The sequence below is a fragment of the Haemaphysalis longicornis genome, unplaced genomic scaffold, assembly GCF_048455015.1.
Source record: "Haemaphysalis longicornis isolate Haplotype H1 unplaced genomic scaffold, Haemaphysalis longicornis Haplotype H1 scaffold_2, whole genome shotgun sequence".
Classification (NCBI taxonomy): domain Eukaryota; kingdom Metazoa; phylum Arthropoda; class Arachnida; order Ixodida; family Ixodidae; genus Haemaphysalis; species Haemaphysalis longicornis.
Genome location: NW_027526295.1, coordinates 164,461,691 through 164,475,760, shown reverse-complemented (window position 1 = coordinate 164,475,760; position 14,070 = coordinate 164,461,691). Strand labels below are relative to the sequence as shown.

The window sequence follows — 14,070 nt, the reverse complement described above, 5'->3', positions numbered from 1 at the left end:
TTTGGGCATATTGTTTCCTTTTGTGTCGTTTAAGTGTGCAGTTGAGGCAAAATATGCAACCATGATGAAATTACTCTTCCTTGGCCTGGGCTTGTATAATAGTCTGCTGAGGTTAAAATAAGAACCCAGCAGTCACATGCTTCCATGTATACAGCACCCGCAACTAACGCCCCACTCCCGGCACGCCGTGCCATCTGGTATGGGAACGCCAACAATCTCCATCCCTCGGATCCAATCCCCCTTCCACGTAATAGCTCTGCAGTGGAGCCGCTGTCCAGCTTGGACCTATCGACCCAGCGCAAGCTGATAGAGAGGGCACGAGAGCCAGGTAAACCAACGGCATAGCAGACTGGCGGGCGTTTATTCTCTCTCTCTCTCTCTCTCTCTCTCTCTCTCTCTATATATATATATATATATATATATATATATATACATATATATATATATATATATAAGACAGAAAATAAGGGTTGGCAGTCAAGAAAACCTCGGAAAGCTAAGGGGAGGTTTTTTGAGTCCAAAAGAAAGTGGTGAAAAAATGCCCGCCGGGTGGGATCCGAACCCACGACCTCCAGAATACCGGTCTGGTGCGATAACCACTACGCTACCGGCGGGGCTGTTTCCCCAGCACTTTCTCGGGTACTTATGTTAAGGTATTTTTGTTTCCTGCACTTGGGGGTGGTAGCCAGCGCCACTCGGACTACTCGGGGTGAAGGGGACCTTCTTTTGGGGGCTACCACCCCCAAGTGCAGGAAACAAAAATACCTTAACATAAGTACCCGAGAAAGTTCTGGGGAAACAGCCCCGCCGGTAGCGTAGTGGTTATCGCACCAGACCGGTATTCTGGAGGTCGTGGGTTCGGATCCCACCCGGCGGGCATTTTTTCACCACTTTCTTTTGGACTCAAAAAATTCTTCATATCTTTCTATGACCCACCACAACCTCCCCTTTGTTTTCCAAGGTTGTCTTGACTGCCAACCCATATTTTCTGTCTTATTTTCACGGAGCCCCTCATTTCCCATTTTCTGGTTATATATATATATATATATATATATATATATATATATATATATATATATATATATATATATATATATATATATATATATATATATATATATATATATATATATATATATAGGCACGAATCTTTGCGACACAAAAGGACAAAAGGCGGCCAATCCACCATCAGAGCGACGAGGACGGCGGCCGACTGGAAGCGAAGGAGGAAGAAGCGGCGTAGAGCGCGTTCGGGTTGAGAATAAACATGGCGTCGTGAGATTCGGACGTCCGTTCATTACAATATATATATATATATATATATATATATATATATATATATATATATATCATATAATTGATGGCGAATGGCGGGTCATAGAAAGAGATGAAGAATTTTTTTAGTCGAAATGACAGTGGTGAAAAAATGCCCGCCGGGTGGGATCCGAACCCACGACCTCCAGAATACCGGTCTGGTGCGATAACCACTACGCTACCGGCGGAGCTGTTTCCCCAGCACTTTCTCGGGTATTTATGCTAAGGTATTTTTGTTTCCTGCACTTGGGGTGGTAGCCAGCGCCACTCGGACTACTCGGGGTGAAGGGGACCTTCTTTTTAACCCCCGGGCCGTGACTCGAGTGTCTACGATATGTCGAGAGTGGTCGACCAGCGTTGAACCCTCTTAAGCTCCCTTTGGCACCAAGACTGCCAGAACAGAGGCCCTCGTTAAGCATGTAGCGAATCAGAAAATGGGAAATGAGGGGCTCCGTGAAATAAGACAGAAAATAAGGATTGGCAGTCAAGAAAACTTCGGAAAGCAAAGGGGAGGTTGTGGTGGGTCATAGAAAGAGATGAAGAATTTTTTGAGTCGAAAAGAAAGTGGTGAAAAAATGCCCGCCGGGTGGGATCCGAACCCACGACCTCCAGAATACCGGACGTAATACCTTAAAGGAGCCATGAAGACAAAATACAAGTCGGCTTTATTAGAAAGACTGCTTAGTCCCGATAACAATGATACCAATATCATCGCAATCTTCGAACAAATGGAGATATTAAAGAAAACGTGTGAAGCCGTGGCGACCCCCTAGGCAATTTCCCGCAACTTTTCTATGACGTCACGGAACCTTGTTTGTGCGATTGGCGGCAGCCTAACTGACCTGTCGCGACGACACATGACTGGACGTCTGTAATGGGGCCTCTAGTTCCATTTGACCGCATCACTTGAATGCTAACTTGCAGTTAACGCACTAAAAATTATATTTTATTGTTGGCCCGTATGACGTCATTCTTGCTCATAACACGTCACTGTGGCGCAAAATTTGAAAGTTTTTAAATACTTCTTGCTTTTTTTTCGTTAAAAAAAACACCTTTTGTGGCTCTAATGGAGCTGAGTGAGATACTGAGTCCTAGTGCTTTCAAATTAAACGAACTTGTATTTTCTCTTGATGTATCCTTTAACATAAATACCCGAGAAAGTGCTGGGGAAACAGCCCCGCCGGTAGCGTATTGGTTATCGCACCAGACCGGTATTCTGGAGGTCGTGGGTTCGGATCCCACCCGGCGGGCATTTTTTCATCACTTTCTTTTCGACTCAAAAAATTCTTCATCTCTTTCTAGGTCGCGCACGCCGCTGCCCACATCCTTTTCCCGGCATTCCCGCACACGGTGGACAACTCGGAGGTGCTCCTTCCCGTCCGACCTGTTCATCCTAGCTGCACTGAAACTGCCTACCCTTACTGAAGAAAAAAGCCTTCACTATCGCTCCCCCTCACATCCCTCACGAGTCACCACGCCCACGACGCCCGCCTTTGGAGTAGATTCTAAACACAAATGCGTGTACTTCAACACCCCTTCTTTGATGTGCCACATCTCTCCCACCCAAATGCCTCTACAGCGGCCCCTCTAGTCAGAATCCCTGCACAACATACGCGCGAACCCCTACACCCCAAAGCACACCACCATTCTTTATCCCTGAAGGAGTGAGCTGGGCGAACTGACCAGCTGACGGCCTCAAGGTCAAGGACACCTTATCACACGGGCCCGAGCAGTGGCGATAGAACGAGGCTTCCTAAACTGAAGGCGCCTACCTTCCTTTCTCTTGATTCTTCTTCGGCTTCAGTACACTCACTCACTCACTCACTCACTCACTCACTCACTCACTCACTCACTCACTCACTCACTCACTCACTCACTCACTCACTCACTCACTCACTCACTCACTCACTCACTCACTCACTCACTCACTCACTCACAGTATACTGTACGAGCCTGCATACTATAGCGAGATTGATATAAAAACTTTGAAGTAACCCTGCCCCCATCATTCTTCTATACACTTTGGTTTGTGGGGATCCTGACGCCCAGGCCATTGCGCGATCACTGGGTTTGTGCCATCACGCGGCGCTTTTCCCCTCTCTCCTCCGAAATTCCGGCTCGTCTTGGCGCCTCTGTGTAGAGCCGAGCCGTCTCTCAAACTCTTGCGTGAGGTGAAGCCTGCAGAGACCGTTGCGGCGATAAAACACTGTCACGCAGCGGGCGCTCCGCCCTGGTAGCGGAGCTAACCTCACCTCATTGGTCCGTTTGAACGATGCCCGAACCCGACTCTCGCCGGGGACGCGAACGCGCACCCTGCGCGGGGGTCCGTTCGGGGAGACGCTGCCAGGACGCCGAAGGCATTGGCCGAAGGTACGTGACGCTTTCTTTACCAGCCGGCGGCAACTCTGTTGCGCCGGCGAAAGCCCACCAGCCCTTCCGGCTGCGGCCCGTGCCCAAGGCTGCTCCTGTTGTCCCTACGCTTGTATATAGTAAGGCCGTACCTATCACTCGACGAACACGCCGTGCGGTACGCGCCTGCGAGCGAATGGGCCCCGTTTCCCTCGCTGCTGCGAGCCGATCCGGCCAGCACGGCGATGCGCGCGCGCACAACGTGCGCACACCCCGGAATTTGCCCTGACAGAAGAGCCCACTGGCTCTGCGCCGACGAAACGTGCGCACTTGCGCGTGGCGCCCCATCGCCCCTTTCACCTAACGGGAAGTACGTACCTGTACTGTAAATTGTGTAATTGGGACTGTAAAATATGTGACTAGAATGTTAGTATAAAATAAACGTCTTCCTTCCGTACCCTGGGCATATTCCTTTGTCGCCCCCTTCTCCACCTGCCCAACAGAGGCGGTGTTAAGTTGGCGCGACGGCGTTTCAGTATCGTGAGCGTGCTCAGTTAGCTCGAAACCGCGGTGGTTCCTCGCAGTGTGCATGAATGCCTGCCTTGTGCAATGCTAGGGTTATGCATACTGTGAGGTAGAGAGACTACAGGTTTTAGACTGTAAAACCACCACGGAGAGCATAAGATGAGAGGTGAAGTTACGGCGGAAGAAACTCGCAACGTACTTACCGGGACAAATTCTAAAGCGAAGTTTTCTATGCCTCACTGATGGCGTTCGATGTCGCCCCAAAACGCACAGCAGCAAATTCAACTTTGCACAATAAGTTTCACAAAGCGGTGATGACGATAAGCGAAGGCGCGCCTCACCTAGGAAGAAAAAAAAAAAAACTCTTCTCGTGGCGGAAATCGAACCCGGATCCTCACGTTACGAAACCGACGTCTATCCGATTTCGCCATTCCGACACCTTCAAAGCAGCTTCGCGCATTAACAATCTTTTCTCTTAATAAAGACGCTTTGATTATTTCTTTGTACATCGCATTCCGGTACAAAAGGAATCGGGTCCGAGAGGCTGTAATTTTTGTCCGCTTCAAAAGCAATGAAGAATGGGAGACAAGTACGTTGTCCGCTCTTCTACTTTATCTTTTTTTTTTTTTCGTTGACGAGTCGGTGATCTTGGTTGCTTGATTGATTGATTGTAGGGTTTAACGCGCCGACGCAACACAGGCGATGAGGCGCGCCGTAGTGGAGGGCTCCGGATTAGTTTTGACCACCTGGGGATCTTTAACGTGCGCCGAAATCTCGTACACACGGGCGTTTTTGCTTTTCGCCTCCATCAGAAAAGCGGCCGCCGCGGCCGGGAATCGAACACGCGACCTCGTGCTCAGCAGCGCAACGCCTTAGCCACTGAGCCACCGCGGCGGGTGATATTGGTTGCGCTCAACTAACACCACCGCCGTCATTCCGGCAAAGGCGCCCCAAGCTTATATAGCTCATGCCGTAAAACCCACGGGTGTTCGCCACGAAGGGCTTCGCCCACTGCGAGATACGGGGACGTTGTTAAAGCAGTGACATTCACCGGCTGGCCGACCTCTTTCGCGCTATATACGTTCAGGAAGTCACGTTCGCCTGAGAACCGTTGCAGTATTAGCGCAGCGATGCGATGCGATGAGGTTTTTAAGGGGGGGGGAGGGTTCGAAACTCTGGCGTGGGGTGCCGACACCTTATCAGGCCCCAAGAGCGCAGCCACGTAAAGTGTGATAGCCGTTTTCTTTTTATAGACCACCGCGGCCGGTAATCTTACAATACAAAAATGGAAGTCTTATTTGCGGTCGCAGCCGTGTATGTATTCGGCTTTTCCCCCCGACGCACACAGGCGGGTCGCCATGGTTGACCGGAAACGCACGCGATGTACACAGCGAACAGGCGCGCCTCTTGCCAGCGTGCGACCTCTTCGAGGAGCACTTCACCGCCGCGTACACACAGCGTGTTTGTTTTTCTTGCCCTAAAGGCACCGCACACGCACACACAAAGTATGTCAGGAAACCCACTCTCGAGCAAGTGCACGCTACTTCACCCGAAAGGATGATGCGCTGCTTCGCGATATCGTATCGCGGGCAGCGAGATAGGCGAAGGATGCCCGGCGCCGTCAGCGCGCGACAACTGTAAAGAAACAATGATATATGCGGCACTCAGTATGCTTGCGCCACTCGCAGAAAAGTTTAGGTCATGGCGAACCGCGATAAGAACAATGGGTGGCCAAAACAGCATCGTACGCGTACCCAGGAGATAGGATACTAAACAAAAGTGTTTTCCTTACACAAAACCGCTCACGGGACCTAAGCGTGCCTGACTGGCGCTTTTTTTATCAAACAAAACAGACAAAATTTCTGCAGAGAGCTGCTGTTAAATATTTTACTTGGTTACTCCAGTCAGCCCACAAATGCGTCCGAATGGTGGCTGCCATTCACGTGTTGCCACCAGAGAAGAGGAGGGGGTATAGGAATTGATTGATTATGAGGTTTAATGCACCGACACTACACAGACGATAAGGCGCGCCGTAGTGGAGGGGTCCAGATTAATTGTGACTACCCAGGGTCCATAATGTGAGGGTATAGGAAGACTTCAGATTCCCCCCTGGTTCTATCTAAGATCCAGGCTCCGAAATACCCTAGCTTCAGTCATGATTGGTGGCGGAACTAATTAATTAATTTTTACGTCTAGATATGCCCCGAAATGATACAGACATTTTTTTCTTTTTTTATTCACTTTTTTTTTTAATTCATAGTTTCGTACCCACCCCCACCCCCCCCCCTTCTTGTTGATTGCCCAGGTTCACTCCCCGAAGGGTCTCGAGACGGCCACGCTGCCTTTTAATTATATCAAAGGCGCCCGTCGTTGCAGAGAGAGACAGAGAGAGGGGGGGTGGGGGGGAGGGTGGTAATGATAGGAGAACACACAGAGGTAAAGTGTTCGAGGTTGGCGGGGTTACGCTGCGCGGGAAAGAGAAAATAAAGGTGGGATTGGTTACGGGGAAAGTGGCGACTACCCATGAATAAACTGCATTTCGCGTGCCCTGACCGCCACGGCCTTTTGAGGCTGGCTGAAATGATCTGCTACAACGCACAAAATTGTGGACACTATTTTCGATCACAGAGGCTGTTTTTCTAGTAAATGCAGAAAAATGGCTTGTTCACATAAAGGCGTATGGCGGTGGGAGCTATTCCTCAACTTTTTCTCACTACGGCACGCTTCATGAGAGCTCAAGTATCACATCCTGCCATTAAGCTCGTAATTTGATCTGAGACGTTTAGATACAATTCCAAAGAGCTGCTTTCCTCGCACCCCTCCCTCTCTCCTCTCCCTCGCACACACTTTTTAAATGCAGAACATTTCAGTAACTCACGATGTCACCCGCGTTGGCGTCCGTAGTCCGCACGCTCACTGCGCATGCGCGTCGAGTCGAGGCGATAGCGAACACTCTCGCGAGGGGCATTGGATTGGATTCGAACACTCTCTCGCGAGGGGCATTGGATTGGATTCGATTGGATTGGCATGGATTGGATTGGCTTGGCTTGGCTTGACTTGGATTCGGATTGGATTGGATTGGATTAAAGTGGATTGTGTTGGATTGTGTTGCGTCATAGCCGCGGCACGTTGCGTCATAGCCGCGGCAGACGCGCTGGGGCTGGCGCATGTGCAGTACTCTCTCTTCCGCGGTTTCCTCTCCTTCGGGCGCGCTTCGCATATAACCGGTGTGCCGTTCTCCGGCGAAGCAACATCCGCTCTTGGCTCAAACACCTAGAGTCCACGCCGCTTTACAAGTACGCCGACGTCGTCGACTGGGACCGGCTTACGCAGTCCCCTCAACGTATATAAGCGGCGGAGCGCGCGTTCGGAATTCAGTCAAGGGCGTCTTTGCTTGGCTTTCTCTTGACGTGACGCTTTGCTTGACTCGAGTAGATGCGACGCATTTACTCGAGTTCCCCCTGTGGGAAGATGCGGGCGGCTTTTTTTACCGACCCAATAGCCACATTTGACTTGAAGGTATCACCCGAGGGACAGCTCTTGTAACATCAAGTGGGAGGGTCGAGATCAGACCACGGGGATTCTAACATAGCGTTTAGCTAAGCCCGTTAGCATTTCGCCATGCCAGCGATGCAATCAAAACACCAGCCGCGAGCATTCTGTATGTACAAGCAGTTACAATTCCGTTTCGCTAAGTCGGCACGCGAGATACAAACTCGCTTAGCTTAGTAAAACACTGTAATGCTCGCGCAGCGCTCGAGCGTTTCTCCCTCGCAGTGCAATAGCTAAGGACTCCCAGGAAGTCACTTAACCTCTCCATTGCGTCTAGCAGCCGCAGCAGCCCAGATAAGCCCTATCCCGGAGCGCTGCCCACCGTTCTTGGCTTTCCAACCTCTTCGCTTTCGCGGCGCACGCTGTCTTCGAGGGTGTATTTTTCCTGGCGCTCGTAGGCTTTCGAGAGATACGATAAGCCGTATTATTATTATAAGCGTCGCACACTTGGCCGACTCCGGCGGAACCGGTGTAGCGCGATGCGCCAGCGCGTTGCTCGCTTGCTTACCCGCGTGACCGATCGTGACGCTACCGCCGTCGATAGCGGCGCCGATACCGAGGCGTGCCGGCCGCGTGGCCGCCGCGCTGCTCTCCAATTCAGCGGCTCTGCTTTTTTTTTTTCAAGAACGGGGCCTTTTCTGGCATTACGTAACGCAATGCATCGTTGGGAATCCCTCGTTTCAACGCTAACTGCGGCCTTCAAGGCCTCAATCCGTGCGTCGAAAAGCCAGCCTGCAATAATATGTAGATGACTTACTTATTCTAATGAACTATTGAACGTCGACAGCGGAGTGTTTCGACATCTCCATCTCCGCTTCCGACGGAACGCGGCCGCAGTGTCTTCTGTCCAGACGAGGAAGTAGGTTGATTGAACGGGCACTAAACGTCCGTCGCTCTGCGCGGCGCGTTGAGCCCACTGTGTGGTGAATTAACGAGCAAATAGATCAGGTTGGAACAGTGCGGTGCCTTCCATTTTCAGTCCAGGACACTCCGCGAATTGTCCAAGACGCAAGGCGGTATTCGTTTTTCACGTATGTTTTTATGACGAAAAGAGCCCTCGGACTACCCGCGCACCATATTCGCGGTGAATCCACTATTGATAACCCAAGTGCCGTGGTGTATTCATACGATGCCACACTTCCGCTGTAGCTTGAGTGAATCGCAGCACCCACCGTGACCCGCGATCTCGAAGGCGCTTTTTTAACGGCGTACGTGTGTTCTCTCAACAGTATTGCGAAATTTGAGTTGGAAAGATTATTAGTGCTTAAGTGAAAACAAAAAGGAAATAAAGTGGCGCCAACGCTTCGACGCCTACTCGGCTTCTCGGACACGCGTGACTACGGCCCTATTTGGCCGTGGGAAGAAGTTATATACGGGCGGTGATTTCTTTTTTACTTTCCCCAGTTTGCTGGCGTGACGCGCAGGAGGCCACGGAGTAAATCGGGGGAGGGGCACCCAGCGATCTGTTGAAGCTGTCTGCCCGCATGTGCCACGACCCCAATAAAAACCCCTTATAGGTGTTTTGTTTTCAACTAAGTTTACCTTCAACTATACCAGAGACTTTCTATCCAATCGCACTGCTCGCTTCGTTGGATTCAACCACCAACAATCAGTCAGCCCCTTCTCCATACGCCGTGGTACGTCCCAAGGCTGCATCCCATCACCCATTCTGTTTAATCTCACTACAAAAAAATATGCCCTCTAAATTATTTTCGGTTCTCGATGTGCGCCATGCCATTTATGCCGGCGATATCACAGTTTGGAGCTTCCCAGGCAGTCCGGGTACCCAGGAACATACCCTCCAGGATGGCTTGGAAATTATTCAAGCTGATGCAAAATCCGTGGGCTTGGAATGCTTCCCTGAAAAACCAGAATACGTCGTTGTTCTTAATCAGAGAAGGAAACAGACGTCTATCGTTCTCTCATCCACTTCACTGTCAACGACCACCCAATCCCCTGACGTCCACGCCTCCGCATCCTCGGCTTTATATGGCAACAAAATGGAAAAAGCACAGTGTGGACCAAAACTATCATCAAACAGATAAAGTTAATCAATAACATGCTTTATCGAGTCACCCGCCCCAGTACAGGCCTCAAGGAACGCGATATTCGCAAGATAGTAGAAGTAACGATCTTTTCCATTTTGTACGCCCTTCCCTACCTTAAACTCACGAAATACAATACAATACATTGAAGATCGCCCTCCGGAAATGCCTGAGAACGGAGCTCGGTGTACCCATGTACGCCCCAAACTATCTCCATGCCGACACTACCCTCCACAATAACCTTGAGAAGAAAGTAGACGCCCACATCGCTGCCCAACAGCACAGGCTCACGACTTCAAACCAAAGCCGCACCATCCTGGCTGATATAGGGTTCGGAACATCTCATCTTTCTTCTCTACCGAAAGAGCGTTCACCATGGAACACAATTCCTGGAATTGCGGTCAAACCCATCCCGCGTCACATGGACCCGTCCTCAGACTCCGGAAGGCGCCGAAGCAGAGCCCCCTATCTTTCCAGCCCATCACATGACACATATTACACAGACGCCACGTTTACAGACAACGTATCCATAACTGTAGCAGTATGTCCACGCGAAGAGATCCTCCACCAACATTCTAATGTACCTTATTCTACAGCTGCTGAAATTCCCCGGACACCAGGAAATTGCAGGGAATGAAAGAGCTCATGCCCTCGCTCGTGCGAATCGAAACCCGAGTGACCCTCAACCCTAGCTGGCCACAAGACTACAGCCCTAAAGAAGAACGCACCGCTCATCGCAAGGTTCGGAGGCAACAACTGAAGGTCCTTCGCAGTTCCCGTCGAGACCTTCCACATCTCACAACTGATCTTACACGACGCAAAGGCCCTTACAACCGCTAGGCGCAGCCTCCGTCCCTCCCTGTGACCTCATTCTTCATTATATTATGACCCGGACTGGCACGCCCCACTGTCAGGTGTGTGGTGCTATCCTGACGTCAAACATACATGCTAAACTTGTCCTCGCGCCAGGCGATCACCCCACTTCTTTCATTCACACGTTTTACCACCCCACATTCTGTACTCATGGGAAAGCTGGGCCGCTCCTCCACCAGATCTTCGCCCGATCCTCTGGCCTCGCCTCGCCCGGCCCATTGTCCACGTGCGGGGCCCCGACTCCAGCGTATAACACCCGTCTGGGCGCATTCCCGGCCCACCAGAATCCAATTTTCGGCAGCCCGGGCATGGGCCGCTTCAAATCTCTCTCTCTCTCTCTCTCTCTCTCTCTCTCTCTCTCTCTCTCTCTCTCTCTCTCTCTCTCTCTCTCTCTCTCTCTCTCTCTCTCTCTCTCTCTCTCTCTCTCTCTCTCTCTCTCTCTCTCTCTCTCTCTCTCTCTCTCTCTCTCTCTCGCTCTCGCGCTCTCCAAGCAGACAGCATGAAGCTTCTCGCATTAAAATTACTGCTACGCGATACGCGAAATTTCGCTGCACAATCCCAGATTTAAGCGCACTGATGCATAATCGAAAAAAAAAAATGGCAAAGAATGGGTCCGGACAGCGCGATATTAGAGCAGTTTACCACCCCACATTCCGTACTCATGGGAAAGTCAATGTGAGACTTCTCCATCCTTCAATGCACAACCAGGATGATGATGGCGACGACGACGACGATGATGACGACGCATACTTTTCCTACACCTGCACTGACACTACTGCATGCGCTACTAATTGAATGACGGGTCAGTGCTTGCCCCTACGGCAGTTTTCTTTCCGCGCCGATGCCAAGAAAGTGGTAGTTATGCTCCAAAATCTATTAGCAAGACTCTTCCAACGCTTTAGCTCCCACCCGCAACAGCCTTTAAATGACGATAAAATACAAGTTCGGTTTATTAGAAAGACTGATTTGTCCCGATAAGAGTGATGCCAACTTTGTCGCAAACTTCAAACAAATAATGGATATGTTAAAGAAAACATGTGAAACATAGGCGACTCCCTAGCGAGGTTCCAGCAACGTTTCTATGACGTCATAGAATTTTGTTTGGGCGATTGGAGTCCGCCGACCAAAATCATGGCTAAGACACACGACTGGACGATTGAAGTGGGGCCTCGAGTTCCGTTTGATAGTATCACTTGAATGCTAGCGCGTAGTTAACACGCTGACTAAAATATTAGTGGTTCCGGCCCATGTGACGTCACTCCTACCCATAACACGTCACTGGAGCGCGAAATTTGAATTTTTTTTTCAATATTTGGGCATTTTGTCGGTTAAAAAAACGTCTTTCGTGGCTGGAATGGAAGCCTATTTCATTAAAAATAAATAAGGCTGTATTTTGTCTTCATTGCCCCTTTAAGCGACCCTATAGCAGGTGGACTCGCGTACAACACTGTCTAGACCAAGCAGGACGTTGCCATATCTAAGGCTAGCACCGAAAAGTGGCATCGCACAGCCCTTAAACGACGCAATACGCCGTCTGCATTCTACGGTTATAGCCTTCTGCCACTGTAACGGCACAGGATGCGGTCGATTCCGACACCCCGCCTTCAGAGGAAGTGTATCCGCCTATAAAACGAAAAAAAAAGCATTCGCGTAAATGGCGGGTTATAAACGCTAATAGTCGTGTTTCTTGGACCGCCTGAACCAAATGTGAAAAAGATTGCGCTAGATCTACGTTTAGTGCGAAGAAAAAAAAAAGAACAGAGAGGCCAGAGCCCCATTCGCTCTAGATGAGCTTACTCCTATACCTCTACTGACCAAAAAAAAAAGGAAATTTTCAGCCACGCGAATACGACTTAGCGGGCTGTGGCGCCTTCTCGCGGAATATGGAACAGACAACAAAGCAGAACAGACAATGCAGAACGCACAAAGAACAGGCCGACGGGGCAATCTTCAGCCCGGCCATTTCAGCGCTTATCTGATCCTTCTGACCCCAAGACCGTTCGTCTTTCAAAGGCCACTTATGAGTGTCGTTATCACCGCCTGTATAAGGATCTCAGGCGCCTACGCACCACCTGACCGTATAAGCACCGTCTAGGAGTATCCTGGCGTTGTGTCTCATTTCGGGCTTGCGGTAATCAAAAGCGGCCACGCATCATGTGTTACAAAGCCCACTAACGCTTCAATGCAACCGGCCATAACCGTAAGGAAGTCGTTCCGGCTTACACTGCTCCGGATTAAGCGACAAACCGTTGTGGGGACTACAGAACGCTCCCAACCATACGTATATACCAACGCGCAAGTGCATTCGTAGGCCACCTGTTAGGCGTTTACCACAGCAGTGTTGCAAGATATTTTACGTCATTTTTGCTTTCAGGACAGCTATACGTCGACGAAACGAGGGCGATGTCTGGGTAGACATGGACATATAGACATTTTTATTTCATGCTAACAGCAACATGAGGAGGTGAGAGAAAAAGCTGAATCTCGCATCCACATCTGACGCATTCATAAAAAAAGCATGCTAAGACACAAACAAAAGTGAGATTTACCGCTTCGATAAATCAGTTTCAGCTGTTTCTTGAAAGTCATGTTTAATAAATAGTTCTTTGCTCTGTTGTGTTGGTATGTGCGCCCCATCCTGTAGTGTCCACTCATTGGCTGTATAATGGTGATTCTATTTACATTGGCATCTACAGGATCAGGCTTTTGTTCTGAATGGAATCGCAATGTGTGTACGGGTGTATATTGTCTTTCTTGTTCCCCTAAGTGCTTCTAATCGCTGCTCTGTATTTCAACCTTCCCTGCTATAGCCCTTAAAGGGCTGCAGTATTTACAAATTAATAAATAAAATGAATAAATAAAAAGGAAAATTAGAACAAAAGGAAGGAATAGAAGTTAGGAGCATGTTTGCGGGCGTGTGATTTCCATCAACGAAAAGAAAAAAACGTTTTTAGCAGTAAGGTGTGTTTGTGTTTTCGACTTCTTGTATGGGGTTTTGCTCGACAGAAACGATGCTGTGTCTGTAACCTTCCTCGTCCTCGTCTTTCTTGCGCTGGTTGTTTTCTATCATCATGAACGATGAACAAGTAGCAACTAACCTAGTCCAGCGGAGTAGGACGTCCGCTGGGTGCTAAGAAAACATCGCAAGCCAAGCCTGTAGAGCGAAAAATAACAGCTTGCGAAAAGTTGATGCCTGAAGGTGGGTGTACTCCGTCACAACAACGTCCCTGCCGCCTATGCGACCAGTTGGGGTCTTCTAACTTTCCCAGTTACAGAAGCTCCTTACGCTGAGGCGTACAAGGTCGAGACAACATCGCGCGACGTTCAAGTGCGCGCTGGTTTACCATTTCTAGAGGCTACGATACTCGCGAAGGTTATGAGGCAAAAAGCCACCCAATACAAAAATAATATT

The 14,070-nt window shown here is 49.7% G+C and overlaps 1 protein-coding gene and 3 non-coding genes across 14 annotated transcripts in view; 1 reads left to right on the top strand and 3 right to left on the bottom strand.

Moving 5' to 3' along the window:
* The window catches only part of LOC144169428 (tensin-3-like), a 292,831-nt gene that overhangs the window by 153,884 nt on the left and 124,877 nt on the right, over window positions 1-14,070 (bottom strand). Inside the window, exon 1 of one of the 11 annotated variants that reach the window (XM_077698580.1) lies at window positions 9,539-9,551. The exons of the other annotated variants lie outside the window; for them this stretch is intronic. The gene's annotated coding sequence lies outside the window, so the exon portion shown is untranslated. Of the gene's footprint in view, window positions 1-9,538; window positions 9,552-14,070 lie in introns of those variants that run through there. 11 annotated transcript variants of the gene reach the window in all.
* Trnat-ggu (transfer RNA threonine (anticodon GGU)) lies at window positions 542-614 on the bottom strand. Its single transcript has one exon. It is a non-coding gene; the product is annotated as a tRNA-Thr (tRNA).
* Trnat-ggu (transfer RNA threonine (anticodon GGU)) lies at window positions 805-877 on the top strand. Its single transcript has one exon. It is a non-coding gene; the product is annotated as a tRNA-Thr (tRNA).
* Window positions 1,430-1,502, bottom strand: Trnat-ggu (transfer RNA threonine (anticodon GGU)). Its single transcript has one exon. It is a non-coding gene; the product is annotated as a tRNA-Thr (tRNA).